Genomic DNA, 14,082 nt, shown 5'->3' with positions numbered 1-14,082 from the left:
ATGTCAGATCTCAGTGACCAAAAAGAGACTTAAGGACACCATATGGCAAATTTGCCTCTATAGAGGTTCCTCTCTGATAATGGGAAAAAAGATTGATTCTTTTTCATTTAAGTATAAATAAATGATATAACATTAAAACTGGGAGAAGTAAAACAAAAAAACAGTCCGTTACTTCACATGGCACTGAGTAGCTGTTACTTAAGTTGCAAACTCTACAGCTAGCTACATGAGAGATGACTCTGATGTTTGTTCCCTTGTCAAAAGTTTAATTGTTATTAGGCTGGTCTCATTTTTTGGACACCCCCTACTTTGACCATGTGTGGCCAGCTCAAGGCTCCCCCTAGTGGCACAGCTGTTGCTTGATGACTTACCCATTCTCTCTGGAGTACCATGGGTAGTTCAAATAGCAGCATTCTCTTAGGGCAGGGGAAGCTGCAGAGGGAGCTTCTGACCATTCATAGCCACCTGTGATCCTGGGGCTCTGGGCTTAACTGAAACATCACATTATTGCTTTGTTGCAGGCTGGACACTGCCAGGTGCCTGTTGCCTGACCTCAGTTTAAATAAGGGACTTCAAGACTAGAAAGGATGGCTCTTTTCTGTTTATTGCATGAAGGAGTTATACTAGTCCAAGTTAAAAGTGGACCCCAAATGGTTACATTATGCAAGCTGTGAGGATTTTAAACTTGTGACAAGGGAAAGGAGGGAAATTCTACTCATTGCAAGGAAATCCTCACTTCAGCTTTAGTGAGCCATAAGCACTTAAAACACATGAACCTTCAACTGATCGTACTTAGCCTGTCCAAGCTCTACCAGGAACTGGCATATGTTCTTGTGCTGGTCACCCTGTAGCTGAATTACTTCTCCATATTCTGGATGCTTAATTACAGTACCATTGCAGGCAAATTTCTTCTTAAACACCTTCAGTAGTTTCTTTTTATCATAATAGTTAGTGATCCCTTGGACAGTAGTAAGGGTCTTCCTGCCATTTCTCTATTGAATTCTTTATTTTTTTAAATGTTTTTATTGTGAAAATACTGTACAGAGGGGTTACAATTACATGAGCAAGGTAATGAGTACATTTCTTATCAAGCATTGTTGCCTCCTCTTCTTTTTCCCCCTCTCATCCCTTCCCTCCGATCTCCACAACTACATTCCTCCCCCCAATAGCGTCTTGTGCACCTCATTGTGAAATGTGTCCACCTGTACCCCTACTTAAACAATTTGTTTTTTTCCCTTCTGCTTCCCAAATTATACCAACATCAAATAGAGTGAAAACAGGGGTTATACCGTGGAGGAGGGACATACAAAGCAAAAAACAAACAAACAGACAAAAAAATGTGGTACATTATAAATACATTAGAAACAATAGCAAGCAAGCAAGAAAAAAAACACTTAGATATAATCCTTGGAGAGAGCGGGAAACAGGTCATCACCCTTACTTTTATCAGCAAAGGGATCAAAAGGGTGAAGGTTCTGAATAGCAGACAAAGGATAAGATTCCTTTTCCTAAATTATATTAAGTGAAGTAAGCCAGGCCCAAAGAAACATAGGTCCCATGGCTTCCCTTATTTGCAATATATAGTATATGTCTGAGTCAAGCAGAAAAGGTCAGATAAGGTGATGTTAGGGAAATGAGCCCTAAGATATATATTCAAATGTTTTTTTTTTCTTTCATGCGACTGTTTCTAACACATTTATAGCATTATTTCTTTGTTGCTTTGTATGTTCCTTCCCCACAGTATAACCCCTGCTTTCACTGTATTTGAGGTCAGTATAATTTGTGGAGGGGAAGGGAAAAAACAAATAATTTAAATAGGGATACAGGTGGACCCATTGCAACAATGAGATGTACAAGTCGTTATGTCAAAAAAAGAACTATACAACTTTGGCCCGGGAATTGGGGGGTTAGGGTAGAGAAATGGGAAGGAATAGGAAGGGGAAACAGAGGAGGAGGCAACAATACTTGATAAGAAATGTACTCATTACCTTCCCCATGTAATTGTAACCCCTCTATAGGTATTTTCACAAAAAATAATAATAATAAAGAAAAGATTAATTACGTGAACATAAAAAAAATTCTAATGAGCCAGTTTGGAAAGAACTGTCCACCCAAGGGCACAGTGTGGCGTTTCAAAGAAAAGTATAAGTGAAGGTCAAAGGAAACATGAAGTTCAATAAACTTATAAAAGACAGATGATCTCACTGGTAATCAGGAAATTCAAACCCCAGAGGACTTGAAGACATACATAATGTGCCAGGACTCAGGGTTGGCAAGTCTGTGAAGTGATGGGTATTTTCCTAGAGTTCTGGTGAGAACTGAAAATTGGCTTGAGGACCTTGGAAGAAACCAAGGCTGCGGGGTAAAGTGGGAGATGTACCATTTGTAAATGGGCTGCCACACAACACCTCCTCTCCTGGGTATACAAGCCTGAAACACCTTGCTCATCATCTCTAGAAGAGGGAAACAACAGCCATCATCCAGAAACAGAAGACACTGGAAAATCTCAGGGTCTAGCCCAGGAGAAATAAACTGTCCTGAATTCACAGAAATGCAATGCTCTAAGAAACAAAAATGAACTACAGCCATATGCATTAATGCAGGTGAATCTGAGAAACATAATGTTGATGTTCAAAATACCACTGAAAAATCTAAGAAGTATAATCCCATTTTTATAAACATAGAAGATGCATTATTTGTATTTCTGTCACCCTAAAGAAAAACAAAGAAGATGCTAATACTATTATTCTGAACAAGCTTTCTTAAAGGGAGAAATCCAGACTTCAATGTTACTGAGAATGTTATTTCTTAGGCCAGGTAGTCAGTAAGTGGTATTCATTTTATTATTTGTCAGTAAATAATACATCTATATCCAAGATTCTCATTTGACTATAGTGTATAATCAATAAATATTTAACTAGCATTCTAATTTATTATGAAATGATGTTTTGGCTATCATTTACTGGAAACGATGACCTATATTAAACGCTAAACTTATGTGTGACAACGAAGAATAAGGGTTCTGATAAATACAGAAATCCCTCAGACTTTTTGGTACATATTTAAATTAGCTTTGTGTTATGGAGCTGAAAGGTGTGCCAGAGAGTGAATCTTTTCTCTGCTGACTGCAGGAAGGTGTTCATTTTCTGTCTGGATAGAGATTGGCACCCTTTGGATGGGAAAGCATGGAGGGCAGCATTCCTTCTCCATTTCCTTAATTGGTGTGTTTCCACGGGCTGCTTGAAATTCTCTTATTTACCTTCTGGGTGCAATCAACTTGTCCTTGTCCATAAGCAGGTTTGAAGAATTTTTGTGTATGTAAGAGGATGGGTTCATAGTTATGGGAAGAAAAATTGAGATAGAGCATGTTAGGATTTTGTCCTTCAGACATCCTTTAGAATCTGTGAAGAGTCCTATTAACACTGAAACATTAACCTAAGGAACACACCAGATTAGGATGAATAGTAAGACCATGTTCAAACTCTGAAGACACAGAGACCTCTAGATCTTAAATTGTTGATAATGTTGACTACATTCTTCAGCAAACATAAGAAGTCTTACAGAAAACCAAGTATGGGGCCCCATATATGTAACCTCAAGAAAATACTCCCAGGACCAGGCAGCAATTCTTGATAAGAAATGTACTCATTACGTTGCCCATGTAACTGTAACCCCTCTGTATGTTATTTTCACAATTAAATTAAAAGAAAGAAACAAAATGAAGAATTACCCCCCAAATAAAGAAAGAAAATACTCCAGAAAAGAGACTAGAAAAGAGAGAAAGAGAGACAATGAAACAGAAGAAGTGGTTAATTTGGAATATGATTTCTCTTGTTAGTAAGGATTTTGAACAAATAAACTATGGGGAATGATTATTTTTGAAGACATTTTCTAACAATAGAAATGTGGAGGATGGAGAATAAGTAATTTCAGAGCAAGAGAGTTAAAAATAAGATCCTAAACCTTCTGCTAAATGTGGTTTGATAACATATTTCAAGTTTGGGATATAGATAGCTAAATAGATATGACACATATACATAGATAAACGTAAATATATATAAGCATAAATGTATAAATTATATATATATATATATATATATATATATATGGACAAGACAAATGGCCACTGGCTTCAGTTGGATTGGTGCAGAACTGATCAGCTGTTCCCTAAATAATTATCCAACCTGAGTAATGAAAACTCACATCAGGTGATGAAAGACATTGAGGAACTCTCTCCCATCTACCCAACCTGCTTCCCACTAAACCAGAAGTAAGAAGCTAAGATCAGAACACACCCTAACAGCAAGGAGGGTTAGAAGATCAGTGTTGATGATCCACACCTGTGGGACAGTCTACAGGAGGCCAACTCACCGGGTTCCAAAGCTCAAGTTTAACCTGGTCTTCCCAGTGGAACCCTGTCACTGAAACCCAGCAAGCAAATAAAATGGTTCCCACCAAGCCAAAAGTCTCACAACACTACAAAGAACCTAGAAAGAGGCAAGAAAGGCTGTACACACTGTACACACACACACACACACACACACACACACACACACACATATGTATATATGCAATATATGTACATTTGTGTAGGTTTCTGCATATGTGTATGTACATATATGTGTATATATGTATGCATATACACATACATACACAAGGGAAAATATACTTATATATTCACTTATCTCTAGAAGACCAACAGCCACTGTCTTCAGTTAGATTACTTCAAGCGTGAGCAGCAATTCCCTAAACAAGTATCCAACCTGGGAACTGCCAATACACATCTTGTGATGGAGGAGATCAAGGCACTCTCCCGTCTACCCAACCTGCTTCCTACCATAACAGAAGCAACAAGCTCAGATCAAAACACACCCTAACCACGGGGGGTAGGAGCTCAGTGTTGATGGTCCACACCTGTGCTCAGCCTACAGGCAGCAGAATTACGAGGTTTCAAATTGCCTGTCCAATTTGGTCTTCCCAGTGTGACCCTGTCTCTGAAACAAAGCAAGCAAACAAAACAGTTCCTTAGCAAGCCAGCAGCACACAACCCCAACAGGAACAACAAAAGAGGAAGGAAACACTAGGAAAAGACACTGGCCAGTACAGATTTGCATACAAATGTATATATATATATGTATATATATAATTATATATAACTATATATGCTTGTGAATATATATGTATGTATATATGTTGGCACATATACATAGGTTAAAATACACACATACACACATAAATACATATTTATTTATTCATTTATATATTTATTAAACTTGACCAGGCAAATGGCCACTGCCTTTAGCTGGATTGGTGCAGGCGGGATCAGCGACTCCCTCAGCAAGTGTCCAATCCTAGAAGTGCCAACGCACATCAGGTGATGAAGGACACTGAGGTCAAATCGGCAACAATAGCCCTGGAGTTTGTGGAGCAACTACAAAAGTATGTCTAGGGTTATCGGTTATCTTTAAAGGTGGAAAATAATACAGGGCCAGATAGAGAGGATACTGTAAACAGGATGGAGACAAAGGGAGTGTTAGTGGAAGTTGCCAGTTGCACCATCCTCTGGTTCCCCCAGGTCAGAGGAATAGTGGGGGATCTCTAGATGCAGGAGTTCCCGACAAGAAGGGCAGAGTCTACACTTGGCCTTGGGAGTTGTAGGGAGGGGACTTGTGGAAGGTCAGGCAAGGTGCAACATGGGAGACCCCCTGCTAGGATGTAAGGGTGTGATAGGTGTGAGACAGGGCGGGGCTTACAGGAGGAACTGTGGGAAGAGGTGGGGCAGTAAGAGTTTATATAAGGCAGGCAGCTGGTGGGCAGGGTCACTCTGGACTCAGCTGCAGAGAGGACCAGGAGGAAGCCTACGTGCCTCACAGCGATCGACCGGAAGAAGAGTGCCCAGAGCACGGTGAGTGACCCACGGCATTCAGGAAGCCAGGTGAGTGTCCTGGGCATCTCTGTAGACATAGACGGGGTTGGCAGAAGGATGGAGGCAGCCCAGTGGGAGTGCAGAGCCGAGAGGCAGATTCAGGAGCGCCTGGCCTCCAGCACAGATGCCGACGAGCTATACAAATCCTTGACGCTGCTCTCAGTCATGCCCATCTCGGCAGAAATCCTTGCCACCACGGGTGTCAGAGAGACAGTGAAGGGATTTAGGAAGTACCAGCAGGTGGGCAGTTTGGCCAAGGAGCTGGCCAAGCGCTGGAAGACCTTGCCTATGCTGAGGCGCAAATCAGAGGCTCTGAGCCGGGTTCCTGAGCAGGATGGCAGTGAAGAATCCAGGAAGGATGATCTGGGAGAGGGGGAGTGGAGAAGGATGATGAGGGAGCCGGAGCCGGAGGACAGGTTGAAGTCCTCAAATGTGGATCCGTTCTCTCAGAGAAGGACACGTGACCCACAGGATCCAGGAACACAGGTGAGTGGGTCCAGCATCTCTGTAGACATGGTCGGGGGTGGCATTGGGATGCAGAATGCCGAGTCTGTGTGCGGAGTTGTGCAGCAGCTCCAGGAGCGCCTAGCCTCCAGCACAGACACAGACGAGATTCTTAATTCCCTGAGGCTGCTCTCAGTCATTCCCATCACGGCAGAAATCCTTGCCACCACGGGTGTCAGAAGGGTGGTGAAGAGTTTTAGGAAGCACCCACAGGTGGCTGCTTTGGCCAAGGAACTGGACAAACACTGGAAGACCTTGGCTGTTCTGAGCCACAAATCAGAGGCTCTGAGCCAGGTCCCTGACCAGGATGGAGGTCTAGAGCCCAGGAAGTATGATCTTGGGCAGAGGGAGGGGCAGAAGGAGGTGGAGGATGGTGAGAGGGAGCAGGAGGACCTGTTGGAGGCGTCAAATGTGGATCTGTCCTCTCAGAGCAGGGCGAGTGAACCCCTGGATGGAGGAGTCCAGATGTGTGGTTCCCGTGTCTCTGTAGACATGGCCAGGAGTAGCATGCAGACCGCAGAGTGGGTGTGGGGAGCCGTGCGGCTGCTCCAAGAGCACCTGGCCTCCAGCACACATTCGGAGGAGCTCCGCAAATCCTTGAGTCTGCTGTCGGTCTTGCCCATCACGGCAGAAATCCTTGGCGCCACGGGTGTCAGAGAGATGGTGAAGGATTTTAGGAAGCACCCCCTGGTGGGCAGTATGGCAAAGGAGCTGGAAACACGCTGGGAGACCTTGGCTCTCCTGGGCTGCAACCCAGCGCTTCTTTCGGCGATTCTACAGCAGGTCTCTGAACAGGATGGCGCTCAAGAGCCCAGGAAGGAGGCTCTTTGGCTGTCAGAGTCAGGGTGGGTGCAAGAGGACAAGTTGAAAGAGTCAAGTGTGGTTTGGGGCTCCGGGGGGAAAGAAACGGCAGCCAAGAGGGGTGGCCCCAACTCTGCGCCAGAGCCCCCATGGCCCCGGGAGCTGTGTGAGTTCCAGGGACCTGGCAAGCGGTCTGCCAGCCCTTGTCCCAGGAGCAGGCAGGAGAAGCGTCCCCGAGTGGACCCAGAGTCCTCTGGGGGCAGCAGCAGGTCTCATCGTAGGGCTGTGGACAGCTCTGGAGTCTCGCGGGACCCTGGGCCCACTGGTATCCAGGACATGCCTGGCAAAGCATGCCGTCCGGTCCCGCAGTCTCAGGATCCACCAGGGCTCCCACAAGAAGGTCTCCCTTGGGAACCCCAGGGACAGGCTGGGGGCAGACCAAAAGATGGGTGCCGATCCTCTGAAGAGGGGAAGAGAGGTTCAGGCCCCCTGCCCTCTAAGGTCAAGCAGACCTCTGGCAAGCCAGAGACGCAGGCAGCGAAGCTGCGCGGGCGCAATCACCAGAGCGAATCCCAGCAACAGCATGAATTCTGGGCACCTCCACAGTCTTTCGAGGATGCCCTCAACCAGACCCAGCTGCTGCCGAGGAGACAGAGGACCAAGGGCAGGATTCGTGCTGCTGCCTTGGCTCAAGAAGACCTGAAAAGGAATGGCTCCAGCGGCCCGAGAAGACCCTCGGATTCCGCGCACAGCTCAGTCCCAAGGGCAAGCGAGGTCCAGGAAATCCAGGCGGGACAGCTGGCGCCAATCTCAGCCGCCAATCCAGCCAGTCCCATCAATTCCACAGAAGAAGCCCGGGTGCCAATGGTGCATCTCAGCACTGAAACCTCTAATATGCCTGGGCTGCAGGCCTATTCGGGTCGGCTGCCTGACCTGGAATGGATGTCCTCCTTCTCTTCACCTAGGCAGGGAGCCTCTGTGCCCTGGGAAGTGGGAAAAGGGGAAGGGGAAGGGAAAGGGGAAAGAGGAGGTGTTGAGGAAGGGGTAAAGGGAGATGAAAGGGAAGGGGGAAGGGGAGCAGAAGGCAAAGGGGGACAGGGAGAGGGAGGGGAAGTGATGGCCTTGCCTTTTGTCAGAAAGTCCCTGAAGATGCCACTGTACTCTGGACCAAAGCGCGACTCCCTCGCTCCCTGGTGCCCCCAGGATGTCCGGGGGCTCCCACAACACAGCTCTCCAGCCACTCCCAGGCCACCCTGCATTCTCCTAGCACCCATTTCCCAGACTTCTACCCCTTCTGCGCACCAGCCTCAAGGGAACACTCACCCGAGGACAGTGGCGCACAGTGGTACAGACAGGCTGTGGCAAATCCGCTGTTGCAAAGCATTCAAGGATGAAAAACCAGCAGAGGGCGAGTCCTGGCGAGAGCTGTACCTGCGGCTTCGCCAAGACCAAGAGCAGCTTGTGCAAGCAGCGAGGGCCTGTCCAAGCCAAGAAGAGCCAAGGCCAACGGGCGCAAAGCTCTTAAACCAAGCTCCAGAAAAGCCTCCTGGCCCTGGAAAAAGCTCCCAGGCCAGGAATGTGTTGGAAGGATGCTCAAGGGCCGTTCTCACTGCTTCTGAGGGACTTGGATAATGAGGAGAGTCAGGAGAGTCCTAAGAACAGAGTCTTTAATCCACTGGAGTCTGTTCTTATAACACCGAGAAACACTTCATAAATGCATGAATACAAAAGCTATATGTCTATTGTGTATATGTAGTAAATTAGGTATTAATTAATTGATTGGTAAACTAATATTTAATTGTATAACTTATCATTTTAAATTCTGAATCTGAGAAGGAAATCTAGGGAATAATGGACAGTGACTCGGCTGTCCTTCCCTCACTCTTAGCCTGGGCATGATGAAGCTCAGGACACAGTCTGCGCCCTTGAGCACAAGCAGTGACCTGCTCACTGCAGAGGACTCTGGTGACCTGCTGGGGACAGCACTGATACTGCAGCCCTCTCTCATCTCCCACAACTGGACATGCTGTGTGCACATGTTCCCTTAAGGGCTGGAAGTCACAATATAGCTTAGGCTAATACTGAGCTGGTAAATCCCACCACCACAGCCAAAGATGAGAATTATTTGAAAAGCACTAATTTCTAATATTAACTATGCAATTTGTAGTGTTCAAGTCCAGTGGACAAATGATGGAGAAGAAAATGGAATCAGAATCAGTATTTATTAAACTATATGATGCATTATCATGCCATCAGCCAAAGGAGCCATATGGCTGCCTGTGCAATTCCATGGCTTTTGCTGCAATATCCTAAAGGGTATCAGAAATGCTTGGTTCAGAGAGCACAACAGTGTCTTAGTATCCTGACTTCTCTAGCTTCTTGCTCTCACATTCACTCAGAAAAGCTGTTGTGCTGCTCCTAAAAAAGGCTACACGTGACAGTTCTGCTACACCAGGCAGGGTGGTTTTTGTTCAGGGCTGTATCAGTGTGGGAGGAACATGTGTATGTTGAAAGCAGTAATAACCGCCAACATCCTCAGCCTCCACCCTGCTGATTTTCAATGTGAAATCTGTGCCTGACCCACTGCCACTGAATCTGTGTGGGACCCCAGAATATCAGTTGGAAACCAAATAGATTAGGGCTTGTGGAGACTTGCCTGGCTTCTGTAGGAAACAGTAAAAATAGGTGTTTCCATCACTATATAAGAGACTCTGACTGGACCTACAGGAGATGGAGACTGGCTCTCCCAGGGTGACAGGCAGAGAGAGTGGAGTCTGAGTCAATATAACATCTCCACTGGATCCTAAAATAATTAGAAAAGTGGACAGGGTTAGTTACCAGCATCATGAGCTATTTTCACAATTATCTTATTGCAGGCTATATTTTTTTAATTTTTGTTTCATCCAACAAAATGTTCATTAAATACATGATGAACACACACACACACACACACACACACACATCCAGAATTTGTAAAACAGCATGGGTCTTTGTTCCTTCTGGAATCTTCCTCACTCTCAAAGATGCATATGCCACATTTCCATTCAAGAGGGCAAATATGCAGGAGTGGACATAACACACATGGGGAGCAGAGCTCAGCTCCTCCCCATCTCCTTCCTCAGCTCTAGTGTGTTCTTACCTGATACCCAGAGCAAGAGCAGCCCCAGGAGCTGAACAGGGCACCTCATTTTGAGAGTAAGTAGTGCTGGTCAGTCCAAGCAAACTTAGAGCTGAGCTTTTATGTTGTACTTACAAGGGAGCTCCTCCCTAAGGAGCAATATGCAAATGTCCTGGTGGGTGCAATGGTGAGAGACAAACTGTCAGGTGAGATGGAAACAGACACTGGGAGGGTGGGGCCTCTCCTGTGAGCAAATGACATTAACTGGGACCAAGTAAAGCAAGAGAAATCTAATGTGTGTTCCCTAGAAAGGGAATGCCTTCATGATTCCTCCTGCTCTTGTCTGCTGCTGAATTCTTCAACCATGTCTGGTATGTTTTACAATTTTCTTGATAAGGATGCATTTCCATAAATATTGAGTCATTCTTATTTATTTTCTAGACATTTGTTTTAAAGTTTAGGTCTAGTCATTTTATTTTGCTTAGTATAAACTACATGTAATGTAGAGAGCAAAAAATAAATGTGCAATGTTTAGCACAGATATACAATTCAGACAAACCATGGAATTCAATATCAAGTTACTCAAAGGCCCTCTTCCAGTCCATAACAGGCAATCCCAACATGTGGCATTATAGTTTGTTTGTTTCCTAGACTTGACCATCACATAAGTGGAACAGAGAACTTTTATGTGGTTTTAGTTGCTTGTTTCTGAAATCCTTTTGAGGTCTTTTCCCGGCATAGGTTCAGCGCCCTTCCTATCACTTCCTTTGGTTCTGAAAGGCTTCTTTTTCTGCCAGAGTATGTCTGCACATATCAATTTCCTTTCATTTGCAGTTAGAAAAACAATGGGTATTTTTTTGCCTTCAATTTTAAGGTATGGGGTCATAAATACAGTATTCTTTGTTGGCTCTTCTTTTCTATTGATTGTCACATATGCCATTCTACTACATTCTAACCTCAATTGTTAATGATAAAATTAATCCAGGATTTCATTGAATTTTCCTGTGCAAATAGGCATAATGTTCTTCAAGATTCTCTTTTCCTGTATAACAGCTTTTTATCTGTGTTTACCTGATTGTGATTCAGTAGAACTCTTTAACACAAAAATAAATCTCGTTTTAAGAGTTATTTTTCAAATATTTTTGGCTATTTTTATCTTTTCCTTTATTGGTTTTTATACACAATCTTACCATAGTAATCACTAAATTAGCCTATAATTCTCTAAGGAATTATCTGTTCATTTTTCATTGATTTTTTATTAAAAAAATTGTTATATATTCATTGATTCTTCTGCCATAATCAAGTGATAACATATCTATTTAGTGCATTGTTCCATTGGGTTCTAGAATTCCCAAATCTGATTTTTACACCAATGTGAATTTTTGCCTTACTTCTCCTCTACCTGTCCTTTCCCTTCTCCTTATTCTTCCTAGGCAGTTTGTATTACTGGACAAATTTGTATGTTTAAAAATTCAAACTTGCATTTGTTACCCCTTTCTCTCTCACATGCCCATGATGGGGAAAACAAGTTTAACATACTTTCTACCCAAACAGACAGTCACCTCTCATCTCTCCAAACCAGGAAGTTATTAAATCTCTGTCAGAGAAACACAGAACTAAAGAGATGAGACAACAGTAAACCAAAAGATAAGAACCAATTTTGCTACCATTTAGTCTTGGGATGGACATCTTTCATGTATCCTGGAGCAGACACCTTGAGCAGCCTCTTAAAACTGGGACCTTTTCTCTGATTAGTAGAATAATAGAGCTTTGATTTCAAATCTTCACTACTTTTCTCATTTGACATTTGACAAATAATAAGCCTTATTTTCTTTTTCTTCAACATACTGCTGTCATTTTTTTGTGAATTAGCTTTGTGGATTCAGGGGACCAAAGTTTGGAAACACAACAACATAGAAACCCTTTTGAGAGAAAGAAATAACAAAAAGATGAGTGATAGTGTAAACCATCAAAATCATTTTGATACATAAGCAAACATTCCAAACACATGAGCAATCCTTGGGAAAATGTTTCCATTCTTGTGGTCAAGTGGGAAGAAGCAACCTGAAAACTTCCTTCCTCCTTGTAAGAGCATTGGAGGGACACAATATAGATTAGAGGGATATAATTCTTCAATCATCTTCTATGGATGTCATTCTTTTCTAGACATAAAATTCTTGAATGTTTTTATTTTGAGTAATCTAGGACTATGGCTAAATGAGTTAGTGAGATGTAGTCTTCAGTTAGATGTTAGTGACTCTGAACTGGAACTCCACCAGCATTTCTGTCATTCGAAGGCCTGGAAATCCTCCGTGCCAATGCTCCCTCGGTTGCACTTCAATGTCACTGGACTTGGGGCTCCAGAGATTCAGTTAGTCTTTATTGTGCTAGACTTTCTGTTTACTCTTTGTTTCTGAGGGATAATAAAAACAATCATCCTAAATTTTGAAAGCTGGAAGAAGGAGAAGGGAGAGATAAGAGAAGTTAATCACTTAAAAGTTAAAGGCCCAAAGAATGAAAGTTTGAGAAAAGCTTTCTGAAAGTTAATTGAAATGCTAAAACCTGAGTAGCCACCCACACATAAATTAGAAATCTTTAGTAACAATGAATTTATAGACTGCTAACCCCATTCAATCCCTAAACACCAAATACATTGTTTACAAACAGCCACACTTGACCTCTGTATGTACAATCTAACTTGTCTCATTTCTAGCTAGTATAGAATTATTGTAAGAACTTTTTGTGAAGGCTGACAAAAATGCTCTTGGTGTTTAGATCCAGAGAAAAATGGTCCTACTTCTATTCAATATTGTCACTGATGGGTATAGGAACTTATCCTAGGATGTGATATTTTTCTTTTGTTATGTGTCATGACTCAATAATCCATTTGATTTCACAGAGACTAAATTCCAAAAGCTTTAAAGCTTTAACAGGCAATATCTCTTTTTCTGGCTAATGTCTTCCCTGGTCATTGTTGGGACATATTGGGTAGAAAGAAATGATGATCAAAGAAGAAAGCTTGTCTTCAAATTCTCAGTTCCAGTTGGATGTCATCTTCTTCAATTGTTAATTTCCTGGGATCTGGGAAACACCTGCTTAATGGTCATAGTGGAAGGAGATGCCTGTTATCTTCCCTAAACCACTGATTTCCTAAATCATGTACTTTCATGGTCTTATTTGAATAAAAAGAAAACCCTTTCTTTTGTCATGAGATGAGCACTATGTATGAAGATGACAATGGTGCTTGACATACTATGTTGCTTCCTGGTTCCAAAAAAAAGGAAAGAATACAAAATGTTTTAGGAATTCTTCAGTGTTCTTATGATGTACTATTTAATTTCACAACTCTTCTTCCTCAATTACATTTCTGGTCACAGAGATCTGGGGTCTTGTAGATGAAAACTGTATGATTGGTGCTTCTTTAATTTATAATTTTAATTCATTACTTTGAAATAAAATTCCAACCTTCAATATATCAAATTATGTTCACCTGGATATTCAAGAATTACATTTGTATATTGTTTTTAATAAATTACCTACTGACCTGACTATATGGCTAGCTAATCATTCAGGAGAGTGGATTCTTTTTCACAGATATTCTCTCTGACTTTCACATTTTCCTTTTCCTCTTAACGAATCATAATTTCACCTTCTTTTATTTTTCTCATCATCTATTACTTTTGTATATGTGTAAGTTTGATATTGTACCCCAAGTGAGAACCAAATGAAGGAA

General features: G+C 42.8%; 2 pseudogenes; both read right to left on the bottom strand.

Annotated features, from left to right (window-relative positions):
- Positions 1–761: 761 nt before the first annotated feature.
- LOC122116840 lies at positions 762–5,964 on the bottom strand (annotated as a pseudogene).
- Positions 5,965–9,702: 3,738 nt separating this feature from the next.
- Positions 9,703–10,433, bottom strand: LOC122116667 (annotated as a pseudogene).
- Positions 10,434–14,082: the final 3,649 nt, after the last annotated feature.

This window comes from Dipodomys spectabilis, unplaced genomic scaffold (genome assembly GCF_019054845.1).
Source record: "Dipodomys spectabilis isolate Male_0828 unplaced genomic scaffold, ASM1905484v1 ptg000137l, whole genome shotgun sequence".
In the NCBI taxonomy this organism is placed as follows: Eukaryota; Metazoa; Chordata; class Mammalia; order Rodentia; family Heteromyidae; genus Dipodomys; species Dipodomys spectabilis.
This window is presented reverse-complemented; position numbering and strand designations above follow the sequence as displayed.